We start from the raw sequence: 19140 nt of genomic DNA, 5'->3' as shown, positions 1-19140 counted from the left end.
TTTCCTCGGCTTCTTTTGGTAAGGCTGAGACTGTTGAGTTTCAAGGCTGCCACTTTTTCTTTTTTCTTTAAATTTCTTCTTGCTCATTCAGTTCAAGAAGTTGTTGTTCATATTTGTCATTGTTACCACCATTTTCACCAGCATCTTCGGATTCTATATCATCACCAAGACTTCTTACTTGTTCAAATTCTAAATTTTTCGAAATAATTTCAATGTGATTCTTCTTTTTCCTGGAAGGAGTCATTACAAATCTGCAACACAATAAAACAATGTTAGGATTAGAATTCAAATACAAAGAATAGGGAAAAATTAGAATTCAGCTAAGATAAAAACCTTTTGAGATAAAATTACTCACTCTGAGATAAAAACCTTTTGAGATAAAATTACTCACTCTGAGATAAAAACCTTCTGAGATAAAATTAGAATTGCACAGATAGAAAGGGAAAATAATGTAAAGCATAAAGCCTGGTAACTGGTGATTTACTGTATGCCATATTTCATCTAACTGCCAAAATATTGACTAATAAAAAAATAGTCATTACTTAATATTAAACCCTTTAATGAATAATGGCGCTGATCTTTTACGTAAACTACAGAAACCATATAAGAATTTAAATAAGTGATCATCAATGGTTTGCTAAATAACAAGTAGTATTATTATTATCTAGAATTTTATAATTTCTAGCCAGTATTCTGCTTCTAATATTCAGCAAGGGATCTTGTTTTGCTGCTATTGTGATAAAATTAGATGAGGTTATCGTTGCAAGAATTGATTTGCAGACATTAGTTTGGTATAGAAATACTAGATACAGAGTTCTGCATCAAGGATGTACAATACTATAAGCTAGGGGTTTAGCACTAAGTCACTGAGGATAAGCTACTGACTGCTCTGTAGCTTCCAAAATTGGTATGTACCTGTTCCTTTAACAATCTGCTTCAGATATATCAGTTTAAAATATTATCAATGCCCTAAGCAGGGGAGGGCAAGAAAATATTAAGTTATATTAGTAGTAACAGATTAAATTACAAGCGCCTTAGATAGTAATACAATTTCTTTTAAATATTTAGATAGATGCAACTAACCATAAGTCATGAGAAACATTTTCTATTTAAGTCATGAGATTTTTATGACTCCAAAAATGAGAGCCTTGAGATTATGGCTATTACTTGAAATTACTCGATATATCAGAAGATGAGAGCCTTGAGATTAAACTGAATAGAGAGAACATCGAGGCTTTCATACTGGTAAGTGGTAACATATATCTAATCTAACACTGCACGCAATAATCACTAATATTTTCTCAATTTCTCCAATTAATTTCTTTGGAGTTTTCGAAGATTCTTAAACTTTCAAAAATAATCATCACCATAAACATTTCAAGAGAGGCATATCTACCAGATGAGTCACTTTAGTCGTATTCCTACTTTGATATTACAACTCGGGTCTCTCTGTGAGCAAATAACTAAATACTTAAACCATGACAAATAGCTAAATACACTCAATATCAATTAGGTTCTTCATATGACATTCAATCACAAGCAATATAAACAAATAGTTAAATACTTAAACGGTTAAACCAATAAAATGAAAAAGCATCTCAAACCACCGCAAACCCCAGAACAACCTACTTACATAATCCAAAACTAAACAAAATGAGAATATGGAAGAGAACATTACCGAAATCTCAGATTGGTAACCGTTTACTGGATTTGTTTTTGGATTTTAGGGATTTAAGTCGTAAGTGAGGGGAATTGTGTTTTAAGAAATTTAGGGATTTGGTTTGGAGAATGAACGAACGTAGGTACGAGTCGTCTGACTAGTCTGCTTTAGGTTTTTAGTTGGGTTAGGCTTGATTATATGGACTGGGCTAAGGTTTTTATTTTTAATATTTGTATATTTAACGAGCTCTTAACGAGCTGTTCAATAACACTTATACTCGACTCAGCTCGTATTTGTTCGCGAAAAAGCTTGTGTTCGGCTCGATAGTTACTGAGCTCGAGCTCAAACACGTTTTTCTATTCGGTAAGAAAGCTCGGATCGGCTCGTCAGAAAAAAAATTAAAACTCGGCTCGTTTACTTCAAAACTCGGCTCGACTCGGTTCGTGAACAACCCTACTTTAAAGTTTATCCTCTTTTATCCAAGTTCCTGAATTCGACTCTCGCTCACTCGATAATTTCTTAGAACATATATTTATTTATAAGGCTATAAGTGATATTTGTAAAAAATATATCAAATTATACGAATTTTCATATCGAAAAAAAAATCTAATTATAGTTGTCTTGATGACAAATTGATAGTGATTTTTTTGAATGATTGGATGATAAAAGCGTTTTACATTATTTTGGCGTAAAACATGCGAGACAAAATTTAGAATTGAATTCGTTATAATATATTTATAATTTACTATGTCTTTAAATTTCCATTTTATTTATAAAATTATTGAAAATTCCTATTTAAAATATAAATTAAGAGTCCAGTTTTGATATTTCGCACAAATATTTGAAATCTCGCAAGCCTCCGGGATAATTCTAAAATAAAATAATAATCTACCGATATTCTTCCTACTTTTAGTCTCTTAAAATTCAATAACTCGCCACTACATGAAGAAATTTAAAATGTCTGAATTAAAAAATGCGTTGTCTGCATTTTGTTGGGATAAGAAAAATATATTATCGCAGGGAAATTATTATTTATCAATTATAGTTATTTTTTTAAGATAAAAAATTATATTAATATGATGAACTAGCATGGTATCCCATGAAAAGCACGGGCCACATTCGATTTCACGCATTTTTATTTTGTGTTATGATAAAACGGTTTATTTTCCACAATAATCTTCATGCATCATGATTTATTTAAATGTCAGTAGTTGATAGTCGTTTAATCAGCTTTCGGCCCCAAAGTATGAATTAGAGTTTAATAAAATGCTACCCACTTGAATTTCTAAAACATTAAATGATTTTTATTGTACTTATAATACTATCATTTCTTTAATTTTCTTTATAGAAGATTGTAATATAAAAATGAAATGTCTTGCAAAGCAGGTATCGTATTCTAATTCCTATAATTTATCATTTATATATATTTTAATAAATTATTGATATTGTCAACACAAGATATAAATGCTTATTAATTTCAATTACTGTACACTATATGATAACTTATATTGCCAACACAATTTATATCTTATTTGCTGATTAAAAGTAAGATTTGGTCTAATTGTTTACATATAAGTATTATTGGCAAAGTAAGTATTTTTTTGCGCAGTTTAGCACAACAGTCGAGATTATAAATTTCATAATGAAACATCTCCATGTCAATCTTTTATACACGTTTTGTAAAATAATAAGATTTTTTATATATGTTAACCATAATGAATTGTCTAGTAAAAAGTCATTTTTGTTATTACTTTCTTAATAAATCCATTTGTTTACAAATTTTAGAGACATCGATGTTTTCATTGCAATTGAGGTCGTTTAGTTATGATAAAAATATTCTATTATCTGTAAAGTATATCATGCATCACACATATAATAGAATTGTGAGTATATATATGTGTGTGTTTGTGGGTGGGTGGGTACACGCGGGGGGGGGGGATTTGTTGCAACGAGAATTTACTTTGAAATGAGATGGGAGAATCAATCTAAACTCCACATTCTAACTACTTCAAATTTGTTCAATCAGTTCTCACTCTGATGGGTTCTCATTTAGCCATGATAATCTTTTATCATGTCAAATTATTTTCAGAATATTGTGATTTTGATGAGGATGGTCGATACAATAATCATAGGTTGATGATTTATGAGAGGATCCACATTTAAATTTATGATATCCCCCCATATTCTGATTTTGTTTGAATTGTTGGATCAAAAAAATTTGTATTTGTGTTACAATTTTGATAATTTGTATGAAAGTTTAATTTTTAGGTTGTGTGACGGCCTCAACCCCGGAGTCAGGAGTTGACGTCACTAATAACAATATCAACAAACATAATATAATCCAACTCAATATTAATACAACATAAACATGACCCCTTTTACCAAAATCTTTTCCAGATTTAAGTATGACTTATGTTACACAACTATTACATATCGACTTGTTTCAAACAATCCTGACACAACTAGCTTAATGCAGCAGCTCAAAAGACCACATCTAGTCTGACACAACTACCTCAGAGGAGACTAGTATAGAAGTAGCTGGAACTCTGCCCTGACTACGACAGAAGGTTCTCCTAGGCATCTGCAATGCATATACAAAACATTTTATAAAGGTGAGCAATCAATTGCTCAGAAGTACCACTATATGAATAACAAGTAAAATAGTTTATGATAAAACAATTATAGGAATAGAGATTATAACTCATTTACAAGTAAAACAGATTTAAACTGGATATCACAACTAGCATGCTCTGTAAAACAATACATCAGTCGTGTGCTGTGTGTAAATACCAGAGTCCAATTTTAACATGTTATTCACATTTATAATTCAACTGTATAAATCACTTATTCCATTACGGGATTCACAAATCCAAATCAGATACGTAGTGGATATGTGAAGACAGCTGATCAGGCTATCAACACCAGACGGCTCCAACTGTCATCCCATAAACCTGTTCCGGAACTCAGAGACTAGGTAGGTCTCTGACCTGCTGGACTATTCGGTTATGTAGTGCGCGAAACCGATTTAGCCTCTTACGCAATCTCAATAGGCCACTCTGGCCCATATATATTTAATATCTAATTATTTTATCCAATTTTCAAATCACTTGTACCTATCTCAGTTTAAAACTATTCATTTAACTGTACTGTTAGGTCACACACACTGTAGAGGGGGTGAATACAGTGTATAATACAATCAAATCGAACCTTAATATCTTAAGTAACAGAAAACAAACTTTATTGAAACAATAAACTCTATTACAGTATGGAACTGTTACCTCTCAGTGATGAACAAATATCACGAGAGCTGCTAGGGTTATAATAAATAATCTTCTTGAATATGATAACACTTATAGTGTAAACCCTATGTCTGTGTTTATATACTACACAGTTACAAGATAATCACTAATTGATATGGAATATAATTCTGCTTCCTCAAATATATCAATCAGATATCTTTTCTTCCAAGTATTCCATTCATTACGGAACTCCTTCTTCATGCATATCTCTTCTTATGTTTATCTCGATCTTCTTTCCTTTAATCAGCTACTGTCCTTATCTGAACATACTCCAGCACTTAAGTTCTGATATCTAACTTCTGATAATTATCTCCTGATAATATAAGTACTGATATCCTTAAGTCCTGACTTTCAGTATAAGTACTGATTGATGGTTAAGTACTGATTTGTCCTGTTAAGTAAGATCTGAAATCTAAACATAAATCATATTAGCCATGACATTATCAAATATATCTAACAATCTCCCCCAACTTGTAAATTAGCATAATATACAAGTTTAACAGATATTTGATGATGTCAAAAACATTAAGTATAAATGCATGAGAATTAGACTAGATAACTACAACTTACAGTCCTTAAAGCTTTACCAATATTTAACTTCTGATAACAACTTCAGTCTGTTCAAATATCAGAATTTAAGCAGTTATAGATCTTTGACTTGGCTTCATTATCTGATCTCTCTGATGTCAAGAGTTGTTCTGAGATAGTTCTTCAACAAACATCTCTCAGCATATCTAAGTTCATCAATCATTCTCCTTTTGGCATCTTTAAGCTCTGCAGTATCTTCACCAATTTGAAAGATTGCAGCTCTGAGATCATTGATCTTTGCTTTTCTTATATCCTGATCCAGTCTGATCAAATAATCTTTATCAGACTCAAGATTGAATTCCACAGCCCTGTACCCTAGAAAGGTAGTTATAATTTGAGCAGAATTGGGCTTCATTTCAACTATATCACCCTTGTGATCTCTGTACTTTGGAACGTATGTGCTGTCAAACTTAACAGAATAAAGCATTTTCTGTCTCTAAATCTGATCCTTCAAATAGTTTGCAGCAGTCCCTGTCAATCAGTCATCCACTTGAAGTAAGAATAGTACATGCTCCAATTCTTCAAAATACTTCAACGGAATGGCATTTTGCCTTATATGATAAACCCTACCATCTGTCAAGAAATACAACAAGATGTATTCTTTCAAGTAGGTATGGTAAACCATTTGTACAGATTCCAGTTGATTCAATCTCTCAGGAGTTGCTCCAATACCTGGTTCACTCAAGGAAGTTGGATCATTGGTAGTGTTTTGTATTCTCCTTTCATCAGCACTTCCCAATTCAGTTTTATCTCTTGCTTCCTTTCCAGTAACTACTTTAGCTTCAAAACCACTTGCAGTAGTCTTCAAAGGTTGAGTCTGTTTTGCTTTAGTGAATCCTGGTAGGAGTGTCTTTGGTCTATCTTCTGATATCAAATTAACTTGAGCTATGTCAGAGGTTACTTGCTTCTTCTGAATATCAGAACTTACAATTTCTTGAATCTGAACAACTTGAGCCATGTCAGAGGTTGTTTTAAGAACTTTTCTTGAAGTCAGAGCAAGATCATCCTTTTCATCAGTAATTTCTTCATCCTCAGGAGGTACATAAACCTTGATAGGTTCACCAACCTTTTCTTTACCCTTGGATCTTGGATCTATCTATGGTTGTGATCTAGCCATTGTTGCTTCAGAATGTGTCCTTTCTTTGATCATAATGCCTTTGAGTTTTGGAAGTGGCTTTTTACCAGAAGCTTCAGATTTAGATGTGACTTTCTCTGATTTAAGCCTGGCTTCTTCTTCCATTAAACTCTCCAAGTCCATTCCTGGATTTTCCTGAAGAAATAACTGTCGTGACATTTCTTCATCAAGATCTAAAAGTTCATCAGAACTTATCCTTTTACCAGTAGCAGAACTTATCCTTTTTCCAGTATCAGAACTTGTCCTGTGACTTGTGATTTCAGCTTGTCTTGATGTGAATCCTCTACCTTGACTATGACCTCTACCCATTCCAGAGCTTCCTCGATCATCTTTTCCATCATCCTTCCCTTTCAGTGTCTTGTCAGTCTTGTATTTGGACTTAATTACTTTCTCCCCCTTTTTGACATCAGCAGGTAATAGAAGAGAGACAAGCAATTCCACTGAAGATTGGATTTCATTAAGTTGTGATTGCTGAGAAGCTTGATTTTTCAGAATATCATCAATCTGAGCTTGTTGATTATCTTGAGTCTTCTCAATATAAGCAATCCTGTCAAAGGTAGGTTGGAAGAACTTTTTCTTATCAATCTTGTGAACTTGTTCTTGCTTCATTAGTTCTTCCCTTAAGAGATGTAACTCTGCATGAGTATTTGAATGAAGACCTTGTAAATGTTTAGTACTCAATGCACTGACTCTAAGCTGTGTTTTGAAATCATCAGTATTTAACATCTCATCAGCTTTTGTCAATTGCTCGGCCAGATTCTGTGCAGTTGGAACACAGGTGACTGAGTTCCATTCCTTAGTCCACTCCTGTCCTGCAGGAGTTTCACTCCAAGGCACTGGTGCTTCTCTGGTAACAAACTTCTTAACAAGTTCAGACTTAAGAGTAGTTTGTTGAGGAGCATGTCCTGAAGGACCTGCTGCATCAGCATCTGCATTTGTAGCAGCATCACCAGTATCTCCAGCATTTGCAGCATCAGAACTTACAGAATCAGTATCTTCTGATAAAACAACAGTGTGAGTAGCAATGGAGGCTTCAACATCCTCTAGTTACTGATTTGGTTCTAAGTTCTGATCAACAGCCATATCCTGATGCTCACCTAAAGTCTGAGCATCAACATCTTGATGCAGAGAAGGTGTTGTAGATAACTCTGGAGTTTGAACAGCATCAGTAATAGGTGTTGTTAAAGGATTAGTTACTGTTGGAGCTTCTAAGAGAATTACTTCAGGCACAACCAAGTTTTGAACATCAATATCAGCATTTGTACCTGGATCAACAGGAGACACAGATGGTGTGGTAGCCTTTTCAGAAACAGCTTCCTTAGATGGAGTTGATGGAGAAGAAGTGACTGTAGCAAATTCCTTGTCTTGTGAGATCAGAGATTCCTGATCCCCTTCCTTAGCTGCTTCCTCTTCATCATCTGAAACTGGCCTTTTTGCCCTCTGTTTCTTGTATCTCGTTGTTGATTTGGATTCCTTGGGAGTTTCAGGAACTGTCATTCTTCTAAGCCTTTTGAGAAGCCTAGATCCCCCAATTCCAGAATCCTTCTAAGAAGTCTTTTTCTCAGCTTCACTTACAACAGGTTCTGAAGAAGGAACCTGGTCCTCAGTATCAGATTCATCTCTCAAGGCAATCTTCCTTTTCTTCTGAAGAGTTTTAGGAACAGTCTTTGTCTTCTTAGATTTAGAAGATGAAGGCTTCACAGTAGGTGTTGAGGAATGAGGTTCTGATGGTTGAACATCAGGAAAAAGTGCAGTGTACTTAACAGGGTCATAGGTGATTAAGGCTTGTTTGACAGATAAAGGTATTAAGAGGGGTCTTAACACAACCTTCTTATTATCAGTAGATAATAAGTCAGTGAAAGCTCTTTTAGCAATTCTGAAGGATGTATTTAAATCACCAAAATTTTGGGGCTGATTACAACAGAACTTATAAATAAGCTGACAAAATCTGGCAAAATATACAGTATTTCGATCTTCTGTCATCCTATCCCCAATAAAACCTAAAAAAACACTTGCATAATCAAAATCAGTTTTATTTGTAAGAGCATACCCGATTTGTTGGCTGAATATGGGAATTGCATCGAAATTTGAGCATTTATTGGCGAAAGCCTTGGTAATGCAGTCAAAGAAGAAACTCCATTCCCTCCTCATGAAAGATCTCTTCAACTTTCCAAGTTTTGCCAATGTTCCCTCATATCCTAGACTGGCCATCATGTTCTGAAGAACTGGTTCGTCAACCGTAGAATAAACACAGTTCTCAGGTATCTGCAGTGCTTGTCGAACCGTAGACAAAGTCACAACATACTCATTTTCCCCTGATGAAAAGATAATACTCGGGGACCCTTGAGCACCACCATCATCATATACTCCACTCCTCCAGAACTCCGGTACTTGAACTCCAGAGACTGATTCAGGCTCAGTTAAAGCGTACCCAATATCAGAATTAGTGAGAAAGTCCTGAATGAAATGAAGTTCAGAGGGTGCCTCTGACGTGTTGAGTATAGCAGAGAAGTTATTAGGAACAAACTTTGCTCCATGGAAGATTATGTCCTTGGGTGCCATTAAAATTTGAGAGAAATACGGTTGCCTGTATTGTGTTTGAAAAAATATCTATATGAAAAATTGTCAGTAGATGAGAAAGGATGAAAGTAAAGAGAGAGAGAGAGATAAAAGAGAAAAGTAAATAAAAGATTTGACAATCTTTTCTCTCTATTACTTATACACAAAAAGTAACCGTTGGGACACCTGTCAGACATGCAGTAATAACGGATAGTTACTGGGCTCGAGAAAACAGTAATCATTACTTACCCACTTGCCTGTTTTCAAGGAAAAACCGTTTCATTTACCCAGATATTCCATTAATCAAGGTGAAACAGTTATAATTCAAAATTGAAACCGTTCCCACTTATTTAATTAATTTTCACTGCAACATTAATATTCTGAAAAGAAATCAAGTGAAAATGACCAAGATAAATTATATGAGTAAGTACTGATAAAGGAAAATCAGAACTTAAAGTAAAACAGAATTTATATGGTCATCAGAATATGAATATCTATCAGGATTTATCAATGCATTACAAAGTATCTCAGAGACAAAATCTTGAAACAAAAACAAATTTCATTAATATATCAAGTGAAAACATTCATGAAATTGAAATTACATCAGCACTTGTACAAGATTTCCCTAAGCTACTAAACCTAACGTCAACAGCCTTTGTCCTAGCTCAAGAAGCAGGGCAAGGCTGATGATGAAGAAAAATAGGAAGAAGAAAATAAATCATTTCTTCTTCCTACTCTCGACAAACAGAATGGCGAGTCGGATGATTCGCTCTTGCTGGCGGAGAGCTTCCAGCCTTTCCTCCTCCAATCACTCCAGATGGCGATGGTAATCCATATAGAAAAATAGGAGGTGGGTCAGTACCTCCTGTGGGACAGAGTCCCATATCTCCTCAGGAATGGCCGTGACATGCCATTCCTGCTGCCAATCAGCACAGCTTAGCTCCATATTAAATGTTTGGTAATTCAAAAACATGTTGTATCTGACCATTGTGTGTTTGAAAGAAAAAGTATGAAGGTAAGTTTGTGAGAAAGAATTTGATGGGAAAGCTGATGTGAAGTGGTTGCTTATATAGGCAAGTGAATGCCAGAAGACGCAAAGGAATTTGATGCTGACAGGTAGAATTAATTCTACTTCGTCTCCCTAGACTTGGAAAAAGAATAACATTCATTGGAAAGAGAAAACATGATTTAATGTGCACAAGAAACAAGTAAAAGTAAACTGTTCAAGTACGAATACCATTAACCCTAACCATAGTGACTATTAATCTTCCACTTCAACATATTCTAGTTTGAACCGAGACTATTATCAAATTTTATCCACAGATAAGTCAAGTAAAGAATTTAGACTGTAATATCAGAACTTAGACTTATATCAGAATTTAACAGTCATCAGAACATAATTTCTTAACTCGAAAAAGGAATGCTTATCTGAGTAAATCCTCATACAAGTTCTGAGTTATACTCTTCAGAACTTAATACCACAACCAGAACTTGTCCTCAGAATTAGTACAAGGTGACACAATGACTGTTTATCTAAAACAACATAGACCACCACAGTAATTTTCATAATTCAGATGGAGTGATTAGTGTGTGCATCAAGCTAAATATCAGACAAAGAGTAAAGTCTGATTCACTTCAGTACATCTTAGAAATAAGGCATAACTAAAATTTTGCTAAAGAGCTGTCATTATCCTGAAACCTACTAATGAATGAGTTCATACTTGAGTCCACCTCAACTGATTTGTGCTAATTTTATGCATCTTTTTAAATTCTATTTTACAATGGCTCCTCAGTGTAAGTGAGTCACGACTGCTTATCAGAATTTATGCTATTATCAGAGTATTTCTCCAGTAATCATAGAGTGTGAAAAGTCACCAAGAAAATATTTTGCTTTTCTAATGAATATTTACTTAATACCAGCAATGCACTTGGGTCGTCCCTTCCACATTTTTACTCTAGATCTCAAAGGAGTACCTGATTTTATTCTTTAATCCTTTTGTTTTTTTTTCTTTTGATAAGTGAGGTTTATCAGCACTTAGTACATTCAGCAGTTTTACTAGTATTAGAACTTAACAGATGAGTAGCATTATTCTAATTTGTGACTTAGTAATAAGATACACAGAGTAAACTCAACTAAGCTCAATTATCAGAATTTGCTTGTGTCATAAGATTTCCACAGAAATAATTACTTCTTACATGGGATCATTTGTTTATTGAAGACTACTAGGTCAGTATCTAACACAATTATCCTCATAGGATTGAATGGTTACTTAGACAGACATATCACTTATCAGAGTTTAGAAACATATATCAGACAACAGTCAGTACTTAAACATATTTATCAATTAATCACAGAATACACAAAGAGATTAAATTCTGTAAATACTGATCATAAAGTCTGATAACACAGAACAAGACTAAGCAGATTTAGAGAAAGAACCTGAAATCATTCCAAGTTCATTTACCAATCTTGTAAAAGTGGCTTCACACAGTGGTTTTGTGAAGATATCTGCTAGTTGTTGATCTGTTGGAACAAAGTGCAATTCCACTGTACCTTCATCCACATGTTCCCTTATGAAGTGGTACCTGATGTTGATGTGCTTTGTCATAAAGTGTTAAACTGGATTACCTGTTATAGCAATAGCACTTTGATTATCACAGTAAATAGGGATTTTGAAATATGTTAACCCATAATCCAGTAACTGATTCTTCATCCAAAGAATCTGTGCACAACAGCTTCCTGCAGCAATATACTCTACTTCTGCAGTTGATGTGGAAATTGACTTTTGTTTCTTGCTGAACCAAGAAACCAATCTGCCTCCAAGGAATTGGCAGCTTCCACTTGTGCTTTTCCTGTCAATTTTGCAACCTGCAAAATCTGCATCTGAGTAACCTATTAGTTTAAAATCTGATTCTCTAGGATACCACAATCCCATATCAGCTGTTCCTTTAAGATACTTAAAATTCTTTTCACAGCTGTTAAGTGAGGTTCTCTTGGATCTGCTTGGAATCTTGCACAAAGACAGGTAACATACATGATATCAGGTCTACTAGCAGTTAGATAAAGTAGAGAGCCAATCATACCTCTGTAATCAGTAATATCTATTGATTTACCAGTATCCTTATCTAGTTTTGTTGCAGTGGCCATGGGAGTGGATGCACTTGAACAATCTTGCATTCCAAATTTCTTCAGCAAGTTTCTGGTGTACTTAGTTTGATAAATAAAAGTGCCTTCTTCATTCTGCTTGACTTGAAGACCCAGAAAATAGCTAAGTTCCCCCATCATACTCATCTGATATTTTGACTGCATCAGTTTGGCAAACTTCTTGCAAAGTCTGTCATTTATAGACCCAAAAATGATATCATCAACATAAATCTGGACCAGAAGTAAGTCCTTTCCATGGTTGATGTAGAACAGTATTTTGTGTATTTTTCCTCTGTTGAATTCACTTTCCAGAAGAAACTGAGCTAAAGTCTCATACCATGCTCTAGGAGCTTGCTTAAGTCCATAAAGTGCTTTATCAAGCCTGTAGACATAATCTGGATGTTTGGAATCTACAAAGCCTGGAGGTTGTTCAACATATACTTCCTCCTCCAATTCTCCATTGAGAAAAGCACTTTTCACATCCATTTGAAAGACAGTAAACTTTTTGTGAGCAGCATAAGCCAAAAATATCCTTATGGCTTCTAACCTAGCAACTGGTGCAAATGTTTCATCATAATCAATTCCCTCCTGTTGAGAATATCCTTTTGCAACCAGCCTTGCCTTATTCCTTGTAATTATGCCATCACTGTCAGTTTTGTTTCTGAATACCCACTTTGTACCAACAACAGATATATTCTTTGGTCTTGGCACTAGGGTCCAGACTTTGTTTCTTTCAAATTCATTCAACTCTTCCTGCATTGCTTGCACCCAATCAGCATCTTGAAGAGCTTCTTCCACTTTCTTTGGCTCAGTCTGAGAGAGAAAAGAATTGTAAAGACATTTATTTGAAGTACCTGTTCTAGTTCTGACACCTGCATCAGGATTTCCAATTATCAAATCAGGTGTATGTGATTTTGTCCACTTCCTTGCAGATGGAAGGTTTTCTCTAGAACTGGATGCTCTCCCATGATCCATGCTGTCTTCATTTTCATTTTCTGATGCTCCCCCTGAAACTATGCTCTCTAAGTTGGATTCTTCAGAATTTAGATTTTCAGAACTAGCATAACTTGGCTTATCAGAACTTGACGAATCAGAACTTGAAGAGCCAGATGTATGTTCTGATGTTTCTTGAGATGTGGTAAGATCTTGAGTATGCTCCCCCTGCATAGGTGCATCTTCCTTTGACGTAGTCACCACAGTTTCAATAACATCAGAGTTTAATCCATCAGAGTTTACAGTATCAGGACTTAGACTGTCAGGATTTTAAGTATCAGAATTTGAGTCTTCATTTTCAAATCTCAGCTGATCATGGTCAATAAAATCTTCAAGACCAGTAATCTTCTTGTCATCAAAAGAGACATTGATAGATTCCATGACCACTTTTGTTCTCAAATTATAGACTCTGAATGCTTTTGTGGAAAGTGGATATCCAACAAAGATTCCTTCATCAGCTTTTAGATCGAACTTGGATAGCTGTTCAGGATGAGTCTTGAGAACAAAACACTTGCATCCAAATACATGAAAGTATTTCAGATTTGGCTTCTTTTTCTTCACCATCTCATATGGTGTTTTTCCATGCTTGTTAATGAGTGTTGCATTTTGAGTAAAACAAGCAGTCTGCACAACTTCAACCCAGAAATAGGTTGGAAGCTTTGCTTCTTCAAGCATTGTACGTGCAGCTTCAATGAGAGTTCTATTCTTCCTTTCAATAACTCCATTTTTCCGTGGAGTTCCAGGAGCAGAAAATTCCTGCTTTATTCCATAGATTTTGCAGAACTCTTCCATTATCAAATTCTTGAACTCAGTGCCATTATCACTCCTTAAGATTTTCACAGAATCTTTGACCAATTTATCCAGATGTTTGACATGATCAATCAAGATAGATGTAGTTTCACTTTTTGTGTTCAAGAAATACACCCATGTGTATCTGATGAACTCATCCACTATGACCAACGCATATTTCTTCTTTACAATAGACATGACATTCACTGGACCAAATAGATCAACATGTAGTAGATGATAAGGCTCAAGAATTGATGATTCAGTCTTGCTCTTAAATGAAGATTTTCTTTGTTTGGCTTTCTGACAGGAATCATAAAGGCCATCAGGAGCAAATACTGACTTTGGCAGTCCTCTCACAAGATCTTTCTTGACCAGTTCATTTATATTGTTGAAATTTAAATGAGAGAGTTTCTTGTGCCAATTCCAGCTTTCTTCAATTGATGCTCTACTCATCAGACAGATTGCAGAACCAACAGTACTTGTTGAAAGCTTAGCTTCATAAATGTTACCACGCCTGTATCCTTTCAGAATAACTTTGCCTTTAGATTTACTCACAATTTCACAGTGTTCTTCAAAGAAATCAACATGATAACCTTTGTCACATATTTGACTTATACTCAGCAGATTGTGTTTAAGTCCTGAGACCAGAGCTACTTCTTTAATTATGACATTCCCAAGATTGATATTGCCATATTCCAATGTTTTTCCAATGTTGCCATCTCCATAAGAAACACTTGGGCCAGCCTTCTCCAGAAAGTCTGATAGCAGGGCCTTATTTCCAGTCATATGTCCTGAACATCCACTGTCCAGAACTAGAATGTTTTCCTGTTGCCCTACAATCACAAAGACCACTAATTATTAGTTTTAAGGACCCAGACTTGCTTGGATCATTTGGTCTTATTAAGTTTGTTAACATTTGCAGCGGATTTAGCATCAGAGTTTATGTTAACATTTTTCTTATCAGAACTTACACTATTATACTTTGAATCAGAATTTACACTAGAAGGAACAATGGAAACGTTCTTCAAAGAAGGTTTTATTTGATAATAATCATAGTACAAACTATGATATTCCTTACAAGTATAAATGGAATGCCATAAACTACCACAATGAAAACAAGGATTTTGTGGTTTGTATCTAACAACTGACTCTTAACTCCTGATTTTGAAGGTAAGGAGTTAATATTCTTATTCTTCCTGTAAAAAGAAGCCAGATGGTTAGAACTTCCACAGTTATGACATGTTTTCCTAGGAGCATCAGGAACAGGTTTATAATCATTACTTTTATTCACACCTTCCTTTCCATTCCTATTTTTCCTAGGTGATTTTACCCTGTTTGCATTCTTAACATCTTTCAGCTTATGCTTAAGCTGCTTCTTTGTCATTAAGCCTATGTTTACTTCAGCTGTCTTTTCCTGTTTTAGTTTGTTAGAAGTTAATTCCTCTTTAACTTCTGATTTCTCATTTTCAGACTTTACAGTTACAAACTTAACATGTTTTAACTTTGGCTTTTGCTTAACAACAGGCTTAATTTCTTCAGTTCCTTTATCATTCTTATCTTCTCCATAACCTAAGCCCTCTTTCCAGTTTCCACTACTTAGCAAGTTTTGAGTTGTTTTGCCAGAGTTAGTCCAAGTCCTGATAATCTCTCTTTCCTTTTCTAACTCAGTTTTTAGAGATTCATTCATTTTTAGCACTTCATCCCTAACATAAAAAGCATCATCTCTATCCTTCTGAGTTTGATGGAACATGACTAAATCTTTTTTTAAGAAATCATTTCTTTTCTTAAAAGCAAGATTTTCAGAAGTTAATCTTTCACATGTTAAAGTTTGATCTCTATAATTAACAAACATGGTTTTAAGATATCTTCTCAACTCATTAATATCATCAGTATGAAAAGCATAAGTAGTCTGAGGTACCTTTGTTTCAGCAGCTTCAGAACTGCTCTCAGCACTTTCTTTATCAGCATTTGCCATCAATGCATAGTTCTCCTCACTTTCAGAGTGTGAGGTGTCTGTCCAGCTTTTCTGCTTTGTGACAAGAGCCTTGCCTTTGTCACCCTTTGCCTTCTTGCAATCAGGAGATATGTGGCCTTTTTCACCACAGTTATATCATTTAATATTTGTATAATCTCCTCTGTCAGACTTTCCTCCTCTACCTTCAGATCTTCTGAAATTCTTCTTATCAGAACTTATGCCTTTCCTGGAAAACTTCTTTCCTTTCCTGAACTTCCTGTATGCAATCTTTGTGATTCCTTTCACCATAAGAGCACACAACTTCATCATCTCCTCATCAGCATCAGTCTCAGGCAAGCTTTCAGAATCTGAGTCATCATCACTTTCAGAACTTGATGACTCAGTATCAGACTTTATGAAAAGAGCTTTACTCTTATCTTTCCTTGAGGAAGCTGCTTTGGGGGATTCTTCTTCAGCCTTAAGAGCAACTGTCCTTGACTTTCCTCCTTTCCTCTTGCTTCTTTGTTCCATCTCAAGTTCATGAGTCTTGAGCATTCCATAGATTTCATCAAGAGTTGTTTCATCAAGATTGTAGTTGTCTCTTATTGTCGTTGCCTTCAAATCCCAGCATTCAGGAAGAGCTAACAGGAATTTAAGGTTTGAATCTTCAAGATCATACTCTTTATCAACCAATGACAAATTATTCAAAAGTTTGACAAATCTATCATATAAATCATTCAATGACTCATTAGTCTTTGAGTCAAAATGTTCATACTCTTGAGTGAGTATTGTCTTCCTGTTCTTCTTAATTGTGTCAGTTCCCTAACACCTTGTTTCCAGAGCATCCCATATCTCCTTAGTAGTTGTTATTCCCAGTGGACTAACAATGAGATTTACAGAAGGGGGGTTGAATGTAAATCTCAAAACTTTTTCAAGTTTTGAGCAGTTTCTAAGGCTAAGTGTTTGAGTGATCAAATGTGTGCGAATTGCTTGAAGCTGACGCAGACAGATATATATTCAAACACAAATGTAATGAGCACAAAAAACTTAAAAACTTTTCTGGTGGATTTGTTGTTCCACCAGAGATGTGTTATTTCAGAAAATCTGTGATTCAAAGAATTAAATCACAGCTGCTTCCTAGTACAAACTAGATGATTTTCTCTTTTGATATTTCTAAACAGCTCAGGAAAATTCATATCTAATTACTAGCTGCTACTTGGTTTATATATCACCAAGTTTACAAGTGAAGACAAACTGTAAAATACAATTGAAAAGATTCTTCACATGTTTCTTCTTCATTTCTCTATCCAATGCAATCTAGGATAATCTGTAAATCTTTGAATACTTCCTTGTTTGCATCAGAATGGAAATGCTGCATTTTCTTGATTCCTCCTAGAGGCTTCCACATTCCAGTATGTCTCTGTCAACCCATGTGCCTCTGTCAGCTTGTGAATTGTCACTATCAACTGTTAACGAACTAAGCATCCGTTGAAGCTTTCATCCGTTGATGCCTTATCCGTTGAGGCTTTATCCGTTGAAGCTTTATCCGTTGATGCATTATCAGTTGAAGTCTTTATCCGTTGAAGCACTTATCCGTTGATGGATATTATCCGTTGAAGCATTAGAGACATCCGTTGAAGCTTTGTTTCTTATCCGTTGAAGGTCTTCAATATCCGTTGACACTTCTTCACTTATACAAAATTACAAGGCATGAAATATTTACAATTAGCCCTCCTATTTGTACATCCATTAGTAGTCAACATGACTGATAATTTCCTAACAACATCTAAGAATTACAGCATGAAACTAGAGAGTGAAATGTGCTACAATACTAAACTTATTGCTAAGTAAAGCTACTCCTTCAACGGATAGCCAAGATGGTCTTATCCGTTGAGGCTACAAACACTAGATTTCTACTTAAGTGTTTTGCTTAATTTATCATCAAACTAATACACATATTCCTAACAATCTCCCCCTATTTATGTCTACTAGAACTGTAGGCATAAATTTGGGTTTAGCTTGATGATAACAAAACACTTAACAAATATATAAACTGTAATAAAGCAGAAATTCAAAAGTGCTACAAAAATGTATATGCTGAGATGGAATTGAAGAATTACATTGTTTCCAAGGGTGCTCCTTTAGCCTGAGCAAATTACTTTCTTTTCCTTTGATCCCTGGTTTTCTTTCCTAGCCTCCTGTCATTCTCCTCTATTTGAAGTTGAAGTTGTCTGTAGAATTCAGCTTCATCTTCTTCATTGATATCTAACTTAGATTGCATATCCTTGAGAGTTTCATTACTGGCAATCTTTAGCTGATCTTCAATTCTGAAAAATCTTCCGACTCCTTTGTTGTCTCTGAACTCCATCAACCAATGAGGTGATTTGTGAATTGTAATTCCTCTTTCTTGAATGAGTAAAGTTCTAGGCAAAGCATTGGGCTCCCTCCAAGTTTTCCTTATGTTGGCAATCTTGTTGAGAATCTCAGTCTTGGCAGTCCTGGTAAAGCCAGAATCCCTTTGTATGGCTGAGTAGACTCTGATCAAGGTAGAGTAGCCTTCATTCAGAATTCTGTGAAGAGGCCATGTTCTTTCCCCAGCTCCTTTATATTTGAACACTAGTCTTTCTGGTAGCTGTCTGTAGGCAGCTATTCCCCTTACATCCTCCAGCTCATCCAGATAGAGTTCAATGTCCGAAAATTCTTTTATGTCACAGATGTGAACATAATCTTTAGAGGTTTGAGGTTTAGGCTTAGGCTTCTGTGTGAATTTGATTGAGGCTTTAGAAGGTGTTGATTTGATTCTTCTTTTCTGCTTCTTTGATGGTGGATAAGAGGTTAGGAAGGTGGGCAATTTGATGGTGTCCCAATCAATTGGTTCCTCCTTGGGAATGATTGTTTCACCATGAATGTTCATGAAGGGGTCAGGTACAATGGGTTCAGGAATAGAGGGTAGTGGTTTGGATATTGATTGGGTTTCTTCAGTCTTATCTACCTTCTTTCTCTTTACATTGACCTTCT

This window comes from Apium graveolens, chromosome 8 (assembly GCF_009905375.1).
Source record: "Apium graveolens cultivar Ventura chromosome 8, ASM990537v1, whole genome shotgun sequence".
NCBI classification, from domain to species: domain Eukaryota; kingdom Viridiplantae; phylum Streptophyta; class Magnoliopsida; order Apiales; family Apiaceae; genus Apium; species Apium graveolens.
The sequence above is the reverse complement of the archived record's forward strand: the minus strand, read 5'-3'. Positions refer to the sequence as shown.